General features: G+C 49.3%; 1 protein-coding gene across 9 annotated transcripts in view; it reads left to right on the plus strand.

Moving 5' to 3' along the window:
• Nucleotides 1–5,430: 5,430 nt before the first annotated feature.
• The window catches only part of ZNF536 (zinc finger protein 536), a 594,001-nt gene continuing 585,585 nt past the window's right edge, over nt 5,431–13,846 (plus strand). For 3 of the 9 annotated variants that reach the window (XM_060185649.1, XM_060185643.1, XM_060185650.1), the window contains exon 1: nt 9,111–10,072. The gene's annotated coding sequence lies outside the window, so the exon portion shown is untranslated. Of the gene's footprint in view, nt 5,643–6,219; nt 6,440–8,733; nt 8,842–9,109; nt 10,073–13,846 lie in introns of those variants that run through there. The other 6 variants (XM_060185644.1, XM_060185645.1, XM_060185646.1 and 3 more) reach the window with 6 other exon arrangements.

Here is a 13,846-nt window from a genome sequence, read left to right on the forward strand (position 1 = left end):
ACAAACATCTTTTCTGGATCAGAGTTGCTAGGGGAAGCAAGACATACGTGTAGCTTTAGGAAACTTCTGGTCATGTCTGGGACTCAGTCTCCAGCCCCTTGCCCATTCCTTTAGAGTAAGCTAAGATGTTGCAGTGTATTTTTCTCTGTAGCTATCTCTCTACCTGGAAAAAAAAATTGGACCAGATTAGAGAAGCTTTAGTAAAGGAGAAAATTTAAAAAAAGGCAAAAGAAAGTTCTGGTGAGTTTTCTGACTGCCCATGTAGGATTTCCTTGAGGAAAGAACACCCAGAGGTGATAGCTTCTGGGCAACTTGAAGTTGATCCTTCATGAATATTTAGATGAGGCCCCAAAGGCATCCAGATCAACTCTCAACTCAGGTCACACTGGATTTCAACCTGGAGTTTTGGTGACTGCCCCTGCTAGAAACATTTTGGGACTAAGGTAGTGGGCACATTTTTATTGAGGAAATAATGAGGTACAGGACAGTTGTTGTCACATGGGTACAATTTCAAATCTACCTGTGACAGATGTCTGTGCAACCCTCCCATTACTGTCTTAAATCCTGCTCCACCTTGGTGCACCATGCACCAATCTTCTCTCTATTCCCTTTCTTCTCACCCACTTCAGTTCTTACCTTTGCTTAAGACACCTAGTCCAAGTTTCACTCTGTTTTCCCTTTCTATCCTTTTTTTCTTCAATTCCACTCTTAAGTGAGTTCATCCTTCTCCTCCTGGCTTATCTCATTTAATATGATTCCTTCGAGATCCATTCAAGATGTGGCAAAGGGGAAAAAAAATCATTTCTTACAACTGAGAAGTATTCCATTGTGTATATATATGCTACAACGTTCTCAACCACTCATCTGTCACTGGGCATCTGGGTTGCTTCTAGATTTGAGCTATGACAGTGCCACTATGGACATAGATATACATAGATGTCTTCACATAGGTGTTTTTGTTTTCTCTGAATAAATTCCTTGGAGAGTAATTGCAGGATCATAGGGTAGGACCATTTCTAATGTTTGAAATTCCCAAACTTTATTGCATAGAGACTAAATCAATTTTTATCTCCACCAACAGTGTATAAGGATCCCCCCCCACCATCCTCACCAGCACTTGGTTCTGTACTTTCTTTTTTTTTTATATTTATTTATTTTCCCTTTTGTTGCCCCTTTTTTATTGTTGTTGTAGTTATTCTTGCTGTTGTTATTGATGTCATCATTGTTAGATAAGACAGAGAAATGGAGAGAGGAGGGGAAGACAGAGAGGGGGGAGAAAGATAGATACCTACAGACCTGCTTCACCGCCTGTGAAGGGATTCCCCTGCAGGTGGGGAGCCGGGGGCTCGAACCGAGATCCTTATGCCAGTCCTTGCGCTTCATGCCACATGTGCTTAACCCACTGCGCTACCGCCCGACTCCCTGTTTCTGTCCTTTCTAATGTATGACTTTCTCACATTGTGGAATAGTATTTCATTGCTGTCTTTTTGCATTTTTCTGATAATCAGTGACTTCTCTGAACATTTTTAAATATGTATGTTTGACTTTTGGCTTGTCTTCCTTGTCCTTCTCCAATTTCTTTCTTTTTCTTCTTTCTTTTATTTATTTACTTGACACTAGGGTTTTGCTGGTATTTAGTGCCTACACCATCATGACAACATTACTGGTGGCTTTTTTTTTTTTTAATTATCTTTATCTATTTGATAGAGACAGGCAGAAATTGAGAGGAAGGTGGAGATAGGGAAAGAAACAGAGAGACATTGGCAGCCCTGATTCACCACTTGTGGCTTCACAAGGTGGGCTTGAACTAGGTCCTTGTACATTGTTACATGTGCTCTTAACCAGGTGTGCTAGCACCCAGCTCCCGCCATATTTTCCTTATCTTTCCTTTTGATAGAGAGTGAAAGAAACCTAGACATAGAGAGGGAGACAGACCAGGAGAAGACACTTGCAGCACTGACTTTATCTACCACTCATGAAACATCTCCATTGTAGGTGGGGACTGGAAACTTGAGCCTGAGTCCTCACAAATTATGCGCACTTTATTAGGTGTATCACCTCCCAGCACCATATCTCTCCCACTTTAATGGGGTTGTCTGTTGCTTTGCTGCCCAGTTTTATATTTTGGTTATAAGTCTTTTGTCTGATTTGTGAAGAACTTCTCTCATTCAGTAGAATGTCTTTCTGCTTTGTGGAAACTTTTCAGTTTGGTACCTTCCTCTTAGTTTCTCTCCTCTTCCTCCTCCTTTCCTCCTCCTCCTCCTCCTCCTTCTATCCCTCTTCTTCTTTTTCTTCTTGTCTCTTCCTTCTCCTTCTTCTTCTTGCTGTTGGCGTCTTCAAAGGCGATTATTATTTCCTTAGAATCCTAATTCCCGGTGATTATGAGGGCTCTAGAAATCACTAGAGCTTCTTTCCGCAGTGTGGAAACTGAACTTAGAGGGTGGGAGAAGGGGAATTGGTCCTTTACTCACAAGTGTTCTTACAGACTCTTGCCTCCAGGATCCAAGTAGCCCTTTCTGCCAGCTTCTCAATTGCTTTGATCCTTTGAGCACAGATAGTGGCTAGTTTCAACCTGTTGAAACTTGGTATGTCTCCAGATACCAGTCAAGGGGAGATGAGAGGCTGTGTCTCTGTGTTAAAGAATATACTTTAAACCATTAATTCCCCCAGTAAATAAAAAGAGAATAAAATAAAATGACTAGAAAAAAAAAGGTGGGGTGGGTGGGGGAGAAAAGCAACGCAAAAACAAAAACAAAACTTCCTCTGCCTCTGTTGCCAGAAGATAAGCAATTCTAAATTAGTGGTTGGGTACCATGTTATGAATCACAATCACTTTTGTAAATTTAATAAAAGAAGACAAAGCCACTCGATTGGAGTGAGAAGTATTTTAAAGTAGGCACTTTGAGGTGTCAGGTGCTTCAGTAAGATGCTGACATGGCTCCTGGATGGTGGGAAGCCTCTGGGGCCTTGCTTCTGATTCAGCAGAGAGAGAGATCTGGAGAAATGGCAGGGCTGTAGCTGTGAGAACTGATAAGCTCAAGACTTCCTGCTTGAAACCCAGCTACAGGGTGGGGAAGAAAAGCTCTAGAGCTTCAGAAGGAGAGGAAATCAGGGAGAAGAGGCCTGCCCAGAAGAAGAGAAGGGAAGGGTGGCTGAGAGCTTCTGGTAAGAAGAGAAAGGGCCTAAGAGCCACAAGGTGGGGAGCATCTTTAGGGCTACTTTGCTTCAGTGTGACCCAGGCAGGAGTGGGCTTTGGGTCTCTGAAGAACAAAACTACACTCTCCTCTCCCCCACCCTCTGTTCCAGCACCAACTATGACTCGCACTCTCCACAAACGCAGACCACGGAAGTTTCCAGCCACCCCAAGGCAGCCAGCTAGACTAGGGGGGTGGAGTGGGGACGCAGATCGCACGGGAGCCGACAGGGGGCGTCGGCGACCCCACCCCCACCCCCACCCACCCCTGCAGGAACCCTTCCCTGGCGTCCAACTCTAGAGCAGGGCTTCCAGTTGCTGCATCTCTAGCTCCCGCCGGCTGGGCTACAGAAAATCTCTGGGACCTTAGAGTGGCCCGTTTCTAGCCGAGGTTCTATGGGGTCCCAGGGAGCGGCCTTCCCTAGACTAACCGCCTGCGAGGCCAGCGCACGTCCAGGAGCGCCCAGCCTGAAAGAGGCGTCCCAGGCCGGGCAACCTCTAGTCCTCCTCAGCTCGAGTGGGCACCGCGGTGGCAGGACGCGAGGCCTGGCTCTCTGCCACCCCCACCTCCCAAGGCCCAGGCGGCCCGGTGGCTGGAGAGTTAAATGGCGACTGCCACCCCATTCTCTTAGGGGAGAATGCCTTTTCTCCAAGTCCATATGGCCACTTCCTTTCGACCTGCTCGGCCTTGCTCGCCTCTTTGTCCAAGCTGTCACTTATAAAGAATCACTTGACTTACAATAACAGGTTCAAAAGACGACAGAGTATAATCAGTTGATCCACGAAGAATTGAAATAAAGAACACCCCACTGCTCGGGCTATCATTCCCATAGAGACAGTGATATCATTGATGTGATTGCGATGCTAATTTCTGTACAAGGGGTGGGGTGGGGCTTGTATTTTGGAATTTGTTCAAAGAGAATTTCAGACACATCAGATAGGAAAATGCAGGCTGAATTTCTAAACTTTTTGGAGGGAGGGAGGTAGGCAGGGGATTAAAAAAAAAAACATTGCAGAGATGTAAGTGGGCTTTAAGAATCTCAAGGAACTAGCTCATTGGGGTGAATTAATCCCCCCACCCAAGATCCAGAGGTGTGTGGGAGGCATGCTGTGTTTTCAAGGCAGAGACAAGGGTGCCAGATTGGTGCCCACTGAAAGCTCACTTGAGGGGGGTTCTAAGGACAGATGCCCAGATGCCAGTAGAGATCTGAGTCTACTGCAGGTGGCTTCTTCCTGAGTGAAGTTTCCAGCACCTCTACTCCTTTTGCAAGAGGGAGGTGATTATGGGATAAGACCCTGTTGTGCTTTTTCTGTATCTTTGCTTTTTTTTCAGTATTGTGGTGCCCTGGTTTGAAAGCTGTCAGTTATCTTAGGGGAACTCAGTTTGGGCAGGCTGAGACAAGTCTACCTGAATCCGTGTTTTAAGTGTTCCTGTGGCTGGGCATTTTGAATAATCAATCTGTCTCCCTCTTCTTAATCATGCACAACACACAGGCTGCTTTCTCACCCCTCCCTGCGTGCCTCCCTCCCTCCTTCTCTTCCTCTCTTTTATTTGTCAATTCTTTTGGATCCGTTTTTTCCCCCTGCCATTAACATGTCCCAATGTCATATGCAAGCTTTTTCTTTAAAACAAGCTTCTCATTGGTGTATTTGGATACTTCTTTTATTATTATGGAATCCTTTTTTTTTTTTTTTACCCATAATGACACCAGGATCATTATATAATCCCATAACAAAGAGGCTTTTGAGGCACCAGCTTTTGTCAACTCTAGGACAGAGAATCCATAATTGCATTATTCAGCTTTTTTTCCCCCCTTCTTACCCCTTTTCCTTGCTTCACAGAAATCCACCCTCACATATCACTCCCATCTCTACCTTATTACCCCCCTTTTATGTTATTCCCCCAGGCAGCTGCCTCGAGGACCAGCCTTGCAAAGTTGCCTTAAAAAAGTTATTTTGTTTGATAATTAAGTCCTGGAGCCCACCGCGGGATGATTATTCTGGACCCATAAGGCAGAGAACCTGCGTGACGTTTTTCTCGAAGTTTAATTACCGTATGCTAATTTCCTTGCCTACTACGTGATTAATTAAAATCATATTTTCATAATCATTTGGCACTAGTATTGTTTTAGAATTATCATGATCTCCTAAATAGTGTCTGTAAATAAAGTCGCCTCTAATGGCAGGCGCAGGAGGCGAGGCTGAGGACCTCTCCGTGTTTGTATCGCAGCGATTGGCAACATAACTGCCTTATTTACATTAAATACGCCACAAGGTTACAGCGCGGATCAACGTCATTTCATCGCTGATGACTCCCTTAAACGCCCGGGCTGTGACTGATTCTCCGCGTCCCGCTGTCCACCGAGATTCACCCGGGAGTTTTTTTTTTTTTTTTTTTTTCCCTCTCTCTCCCAGAAAAGAAACAGACTTTAAATAGTTTCAGGAGCAGGTAAGAATTACGCTTTTTCCTCTTCCCTCCTCTCTCTCTCTCTCTGTCTCTCTCTCTGTCTCTCTCTGTCTCTCTCTCTCTCCCTTCTCCCTCCGTGGCAATCTCTCTCTCCCTCTCGGCTGGATAAAAAATTCTTTAGTCAAAGGCAGGAATGCAAAGTAGTGACAAGCGAAGGGGGCTGATATATGTCTCAGTAACGAGTCTGACAATCAGAATGTAGCTCTTGGAGAATAGATAGATTTTAATAAGTGTGTTTACATGAGCTCAAGGTCAGAAGCAAGCTGCGCTGTGTTAAATGGTTTCTTAGTTGCTAGACAGAGAGAAAAAATGGACGATCACACACCATTCTTTGTAGATTATTATATCAAGGGTTCAGTCTCTGGCTCATCAAAGCTAAATGCCGCAAGACCTATCTAGTTGCTGTGAATTATGCCAGGGCGACAATGGAGAGCGTTTTTAATGGTACAATGCATTTCACCTACCAGATAGGGGGAGGCCGAGCTGGGGCTGGGGATGTCTGCTGGGGCTGGGTGATGAGTATCAATGAACTGGGCGATTCTGAAAAGAGGCAGATGAAAAGCGAGCCCGCCCTGCTCGGGCTGGGCTGGGAAGTGTTCGCGGGGCTCAGCCGAGTGGGCGAGCGAGGCGCGCGAGCAGGGCGCCCGTCCCCCCTCAGCCCGGGAAAATGATCAAGTCAATCATGTGGACATGTTTCATTATTCATTGAACACAATCTTTTACAACGCTCCGTTTACGTGCCCGAGTTTGCTCCCGACGCCCGCGTTTCAATGTTTAAGGTAAGGAAAACAAAGGTGGGGGGGATCGCGGGGCGCGGCGCGCTGGAGGTGGAGAGGGTGGGGGGCGCATGTCTGGGGAGGGGTGTGCGGCTGGGGGTGGGACGGCGGAGCGAGGTTGGGGATGGGTAGGGGAGCCCCAACGTCCCGGAGGTGGCAAAGTGAGTTTGGACTCTTGGCGGCGTGCGACCCCCTTCCCTCCCCCTCCCCCAACTCGGCGCGGCCTGCCTCCCTGCGCCTCCACGGCCCATTCGCGATTAAAAAATACGGTCTAATTAAATATCCATGGCTGTGACGTTGGAGAAAGAAGCTGTCAGCGGGGTGTGTGTGTGGGGGCTGGTGAGGTGAGGAAGGGGGAGGAAGAAGCCCGGGGAGCGGCGGCGGCCCGGCATCGAATGGCGCTCGCTCACTCGCTCGCTCTCTCTCTCCGAGAAGTTGGGCTAGGAGAGGGACCCGCGCCCTACTGCCCTCAGTCCCGGGACCGTTAGTTTGAAAAGGGGGGAGATGGTGGGCCCGGGGCTGGAAGAGCCCCTGGGACCCCGCGTCCCGCGCCCAGCGCGCCGCTCACCCCGCCCGCCGGCGCGCGGCCCCGGGAAACTTTCCAAAGGGGATAGGGGTTGCGGGGGGGGGGGAGGAGCGGGGGGCCCCAGGAAGGCCGGGGCGACTGGGGCCACGGAAACTTCTGTTCAAGTCACTTTCCTCATTTGCTTCTCAGCCCCCTTTTCTCCCTCCTGCCGCGGGGGCTCGCTGCGGGGTACCGCCCCCCCAGCCCGTAGTGTGTGGGGGGAGCAGAGAGGGTAATTGCTAATTCTTTTCTTTTTAAATCTAAGTTAACTGCCGCTTAGTGTGTCAAAGTTACAGGCTGCCAGGGCCTTCGAGACCTGCCATTTTGTGTTTCCATTGGAGTCTTGCGCCCCAGGAGCTGGGCGAGGCCAAGGCCAGGGGCTTGGCAGTGCCCTGGTGCCAGGGCCCGAACCCGTGACCTCAGGAAAGGCCGTGGCGTCTGCCAGCGCTAGCGGAGCCCAAACACTGGTGCTGGCCTAGTCCAGGCTCTGGGGCCAAGCCGAGGGCCAAAGACAAAAAAAAAAAAAAAAAAGATAATAAAGAAATAAATAAGTAACAGGTTATGGAGGGAACGGAGCCGGCCAGCCCTGGGCTGGAGAAATGAGGCCAATCAGAGAGAGGGAGTGGGGGTGCGGGGATCTGAAAGGCGGGAGGACCTGGAGGGGGTGGGGACAGCCGGGAAGGGTGCAATTTCGGGGGGGGGGGCGAACCCCTACACTGTCCAGATGTCGGAATTGGGGGGGGGGTGGGAGAAGACCATCTTCTTTGCTAATAAACCTCTGTGCTTTAAGACATTATTTCTGAAGACCAAGAATTGAAGAAAACAGTCGTAGGCGGGACCGGGATGTATTTTAGGGAAAAAAAAAGGGGGGGGAGCCTTTCTTTGATGATGAGTAGGAAAATATCCAGATATCGACGCGCCCATCTGTTGCAGTTTTGCAAATAATTTAAAATACAGATATCTCTATAGATGGATGGATGTGAAGGGGAAGGTGAGAAGGAAGGCGCTGGGAAGTTGGAAGGAAAAAAAAAGAGGATGCAAGAGGCCAAGGGGCCTGCCCCACCCCAAACACATCTATCCCCACCCCCACCCCACCCTTATCCCCACTGGTCTGAACTCTTCGGAGGGAACTCCGGCGGGGTTTGGGGACAGGTGGAAAGTTGTCTCCCCTCCTCCTCCTCCTCCTCCTCCTCCTCCTCCTCCTCCTCCTCCTCCTCCTCCTCCTCCTCCTCCTCCTCCTCCTCCTCGCTCTTGCACTCCTCCCTTGCACTTCTGTATTGTGAGCGTACTCGCCGTCCGCCTCCTGGCCAACGTGCACCCCATCTTCGAGTTGGCCAGTGGTTTGTGGGGGTGTGTGTGGGGTGTCGGAACGGCGGGGCCAGCAGCCAGGAGCCGCGGGACCGAGGAGGGGCCGGGCGGGGTGGCACCCCGAAAGGCTGGCGGGTGGCAGTGGCGGCCGGGTTTTGTTTGGAGGATATTGTTATGTCTAACGAACGCCTCGCAGGAGACGTGATTTGTCAGCCGCCTTCGTTTTCACTTTGGCAGGAAAGCGGGCGGCCGCGCGGAGTCGGGGCCTGCGGGACCCGGGCAGCCGGAGCGCGGCTGTGGGCGGCGCGCGCGGGGGGAGCGGGAGGCCCGCGGTGGGGCAGCAGCTCGGGGCTGCGGGCCGGGCGGGGCGGGGGCGCGCGGGGCCGGCCTCGGGCTTCTCCTGCGCGGTCCGCGGCCGCCGCGGCCGCTGTGCAGTTTAACAGAGAACCGACAGGGGCCGCGTTTGCTGAGCGCATCCGGCCGCCCGGCAGCCCGAGCGGCCCGCCGGGCCAACCCGCCTGTGTAGACGCTGGTTTGTGGAGGGAGTGTGCGGGTGAGGGGGTGCGGGCTGTGCGGGCGGGCTAGGCAGCGCGGGAAGCGAGCTGGGCCCGAGAGCTCTCCCAGGGTCTCCGGGGTGCCCCGGGGTCCTCAGCCACTTGGGCAACCTCTGGAGCCCGGGCCCTGCCCCCAGCCCCCGCCAGCCCTCCCCACCCCCGTGCAGGGTTTAGATGAACTTGGGGCGGGGTGAGCGTCTCAGTGTGTGAATGTTGGGGGGGGGGGTGTCTGTGCGCACGCGGGGGGGGGCACGAATCGCAGCGTACTCTGTTCTTTCCCTGTTTGTTATCTACGACTAGATTTTTTCTTCTTTTCTTTTCTTTCTATCTTTCTTTCTCTCTCTCTCTTTTTTCACTTTAAGACCGGCTTTGCTTTCTGCTGGGGTTGGGAGGGGGCGATCTTTCCCCATCACTCACATCTTTGTTCATTGTTCACTGACTGGAAGGCAGGCGACTTAAAGAGACGAAAGAGAGGGAGGGGGAAAAAAGAAGGGAAAGAAGAAGAAGAGGAAAAAGAAGAGGGGGAGCAAGGAAAGGAAAGGAAGACAGAAATGGGGTATGTGCGTGTGGAGAGCGCCCCTTTGTCCCCGCCCCCACCCGGGCCGGGCTGGATGGTAAAACTGTAAGCCAGCGCCCGGAGGGTCGCCCGGAAAGTGGACATTATCGCTTTAATTAACTTCGAGATGCTCCGGCGGCGGGACCTGGCGTAACCGTGACGCGCCCCCATAAATCTGCCCGGCCCGGGGCTGCTCGGAGAACTCGTACAGTAGCGGCTGCAGACCCAACGCGCGCCTCCCGGTCCGGCGCCTATTTGCATAATTGGATTTTCTTTCTTTCTTTCTTTCTTTCTTTCTTTCTTTCTTTCTTTCTTTCTTTCTTTCTTTCTTTCTTTCTTTCTTTCTTTCTTTCTTTCTTTCTTTCTTTCTTCCTTCCTTCCTTCCTTCCTTCCTTTCTTTCTTTCTTTCTTCCTTCCTCCCTTCCTTCCTTTCCTTCCTTCCTTCCTTTCTTTTTTTTCTTTTCTTTTCTTCTCTTCTCTTTTCTTTTCTTTCCTTTTCTTTCCTTTTCTTTTCTTTTCTTTTCTTTTCTTTTCTTTTCTTTTCTTTTCTTTTCTTTCTTTTCCTTTTCGTGGCCTCCGGCTTCCTCCCCGAAACTAGTTTGAATACCCAATCCAGAACCGCGACGACCTGCACATTCTAAAGCAAGTGCCAAGTAAGTGCCCTGCCGTGGCATCGACGCGCCCTGACGTTAGCGAGGTGCCCCGAGCAGCTCGCAGCCGGGCGGCCTCGGATGAAGGCTCGGCCCTGGACTCCCTGGGCTCCCCGGCTGCCCAGCTTGCAGCTCGCAGAACTTTTTTTTTTTTTTTTTCCTTTCTATCTCTTGACTTTTCGGGCTAGGCGAGGTGTTTGGACCACGCGTGTACCTGTAGCGAGCCAGCCTTAGGAGGCGATCTTTGGGGGCGCGGTGGAGTTGGGCATCCTGAGTCCGAGTGGCTGTTCCTCGGAGCGGTGGAGGGCAGAGAGGCAGGAGAGAGAGCCGGCGCGGACGGCTGCTCCTCTGGCAGCAGCCGCGGCTGCAGCTAGTCTCCCCCATTATTGTAAGGTTTGTGTCTGGCTGTGTGTGTGTGTGTGTGTGTGTGTGTGTGTGTGTGTGTGATCAGCTGCTTAAAAAGAAAAGAGGCAACCAAAATAAGAGCAGACAGGGGCTTCTCCTTTAGCTTGCCAGCGCCCCCCCCCCCATTTCCCCAGCATCATTTATTTCCATCCCTGGGTAAGAGAGTGCAAAGCTTTCTTCCTAGAGACAGAGTCACTGAGAGATGGACAGTTCCGTTAGCAGTGCCACACATTCTCCAGCCAAAATGTAGCTGCATTCATTAAAGAGCAACCGTTGCCTGTCGAGGAAAGTAATTTTGTAGCATCTCCAATTTTATTTTTAAAAAATGCACAATATGCTATCGTTATCGTTCTTATTTACACTGTTCAGATCCTGAAGAGAAAAGTGGGTTTGCTTCGGTTAAAACTGTCAGTTCTAGTTTGCCTAGGAACTTCCAGGGGGTTGCTACCCCCTACCCCTTGCCTGGAAGGGGCAGGCAGGGGACTCAGCTCTCTGCCTGGGGAGTCACAGGGGGGCACCTGGGGCAGCCCTCTGGCCTTTGCTTAGAGAGAGCCTAAAGCCTCTGGCTGAAGGCTGCTTTAGTTATGATGTCATTCTGATAGTGGAGTGCAAATGTCTCCTGATTCCACCATTAACCGCCTGGCTGATTTGCTTGTTAATGATAGCACTGACGTCCAGCGCTTTGACAAATGCAGCCTCACAGAGCCCTATGAATTAACTTGTTCCTCATGGAACAGAGAACCAGAGGCCAGAAGTCTCACCACTGTCCCTGTCCTGTCCCCCCCCACCCCTTTGAACTTTGTCATGCCTGGGTCCAGACACTGACATGGATGATAAGACACTGGATTGAGGGATCCTGGTTTTACTAAAGTTTGGGAAACTTTTAAGAGGGCTTCAATTTCTAAACAAACAAACAAACAAACAAACACCCTGAATATGATAAAACTGGGAATCCAGTTGTGATCTGATATTGAGATCTGATGGATGGTTGGGACCCTGAGTCTCTCTGGGGCCCATTGCTTGAAACCAAGAAGGGATTGTGACATCTGCTACCTACCTTCAGTCCTTAACTGTAACTTTATGTTAATATTACTTCAAGTAAATTGGATTCAGTGTGGATTTTTAAATAGTGTACAATGATTTAAAATTTCTTTTGATTTACTGTTCAAATGAAATTTGCATAAATGTGATGAAAATGAAAACATCTGGGCCTATGAAAAAAGGTTAGTACCTCATATGTCATCTGCAGAGAAAAAAAAATCTCTCAAATGCTTTCACCCTAAACTGGGTTTGGGGAAACAGTTCCTGGAGTTATAAATGGTAATTATGGCAAACCTGGAGAAAGTACTTTCAATAAATTTGCATTCTCTTGGACCACTGCTCTGGAAACCCATCTTGTTCTGTGCCTGGAGTGCTTAACTCCTGAGCAGGCATGATATCCTCACAACTCAGCAAGTTAACTGCTGGCTGGGGCTGTCTTCACGGAGACTTGGGGTGGGCAGGGAGTGACAGTCATGCAGCTTTGGTCCAAGCCTGAGGCCAGTAACCCCCATTATGAGAGATGATACAAAGGCGGTTAGGATGTGCAAGCCTACTTACTACTGTTACCCACTGGGTGCTGAAGGCAGTGCTGAAATGTGGAATTATTGCCTGCTGAGCCCCCAAAAGCTGACCAATTAGGTTGCCTTAGGTAACCAAAGACATTTTCATCAGCTCAGACCTATAAAATCCACAAGTCCATTCAAATGAACTCTGACCTCTGTCACACTTTTTGAGCAAGACAAGCTTATCTCTGGCAATAAGGGATTGAGAGTTAAGCAGCCTTCCTCAAATGTGGTTGCCTTTTGCTTAGAAGTTGGCTATGAATGGCACAGGTGTTTTTAAAGTGCTTTGAGTGGAGGGGGGAAAAAGATAGCAATGATGCTCAGGAGAATATAGATGAACTTATTTATTTTTTTAGAAGATCATAAAAGAAGAAAGCAAACAGATTTATTTTTCCAGTTTGAATGAGGACAATTATAGCTTTTTAACATCTTTGGATTTAGTGTTTTTAATAAGCTCTTTAAGTAAGCTGAAATATCAGCTTGCATTTTGTTCTCAGCATTATTTAAAGTGAGTCTTGATGCAAGTTTGAAGACTGAAATGAGCTTTCTTCAGGTCAACTTTAGTCCCTGGTGTGGGCAGAAGTCCCACTGACCCATCTATCAGGGTCTAGAGCTTAGTCCTGCTTCATCTTGACTCCACGTGAGATCTAAGAGCACATTAGGGACAGGTAGCCTGAGGACATCTCTAGGGCAGTCTCTGAAAGCTGGATGCCAGAGAAAGCAGGCACATCTGATCACAGTGGAGAAATTCTCTCTACTGGTAGGAGACTGTGAGCCTAAGGGTTTTCTCTGTAAAAGAACACCTGTCCAGCAGCCAGTATACATGCTTCAGAATGGGTCATGGCAGAGATTTGGAAGGGCTGGGGGACTCTTCTCATGGTGAGGCACAGGGAGTACTGGCATAGTATTTTCCCAGCTGTGTAGTACCTGATTGGTATAGGGGGGTTGGAGGCATGGGGGAGGGATGTCAAGGAGGTGGGTTAAATGCTCAGGGCTCCTGGGACATTTGCCTTCTTGGTGACAAGGTGTCTTTAGAGGGATGAGCAGTTGATCCAAGCTAGGGAGTCATCTATGCATCAGATCAAACTAAGCCAGGAAGTGGCCCTGAGAGGTGTCTCATTATAGTGAAGCTGTGTGTGTGTGTGTGTGTGTGTGTGTGTGTGTGTGGTTGTGCGGTTTCGCATGCCTTTGTTGGGGCATTGTTGCCTCTTAATCACACTTATGGAGGCTGGGTATTAGCTTACCAGGTAAAGTGCACAGGTTGCCTTGTGTGATGACCTGGGTTCAAGCATCTAGTTCCCACCTGTAGGGAGTAAGCTTCACAAGTGGTGGGACAATAGTGCAGGTGTCTTTCTTTATCCGTGACTCTTTCTGTCTGTCTTTCTGTCTTTCTGTTTGGCTGTCCCTCTTTGTGTGTCCTTCCCCTCTATCAAGCAGTAGAGCCATGCATGTGTTAAAACTAGTGTTCAAACCTCTGGCCTCCCACCTGCAGGGAGAAAGCTTCATGAGTGGTACAGGTTTCTATCTTCCTCTCTATCTTCCCTATTTCTCTCAATTTCTCTGTCCTATCAAATAAAAGAAAGAAAAGAAAAGGAAAAAAAAGTGGCTGTCAGGAATGAGTAGTAGATTCATAGTATAGGCACTGAGACCCAATAATAATCCTAGTGGCAATAAAATAAAAATAATGGAAAGGGTGAGGTAAATTCTTAAAATATGGATTCTGAGGAATGCAGGACACTTTCTTTAGGCCCTTTATGCCACCTCTAGT

Source organism: Erinaceus europaeus, chromosome 2 (assembly GCF_950295315.1).
Source record: "Erinaceus europaeus chromosome 2, mEriEur2.1, whole genome shotgun sequence".
In the NCBI taxonomy this organism is placed as follows: domain Eukaryota; kingdom Metazoa; phylum Chordata; class Mammalia; order Eulipotyphla; family Erinaceidae; genus Erinaceus; species Erinaceus europaeus.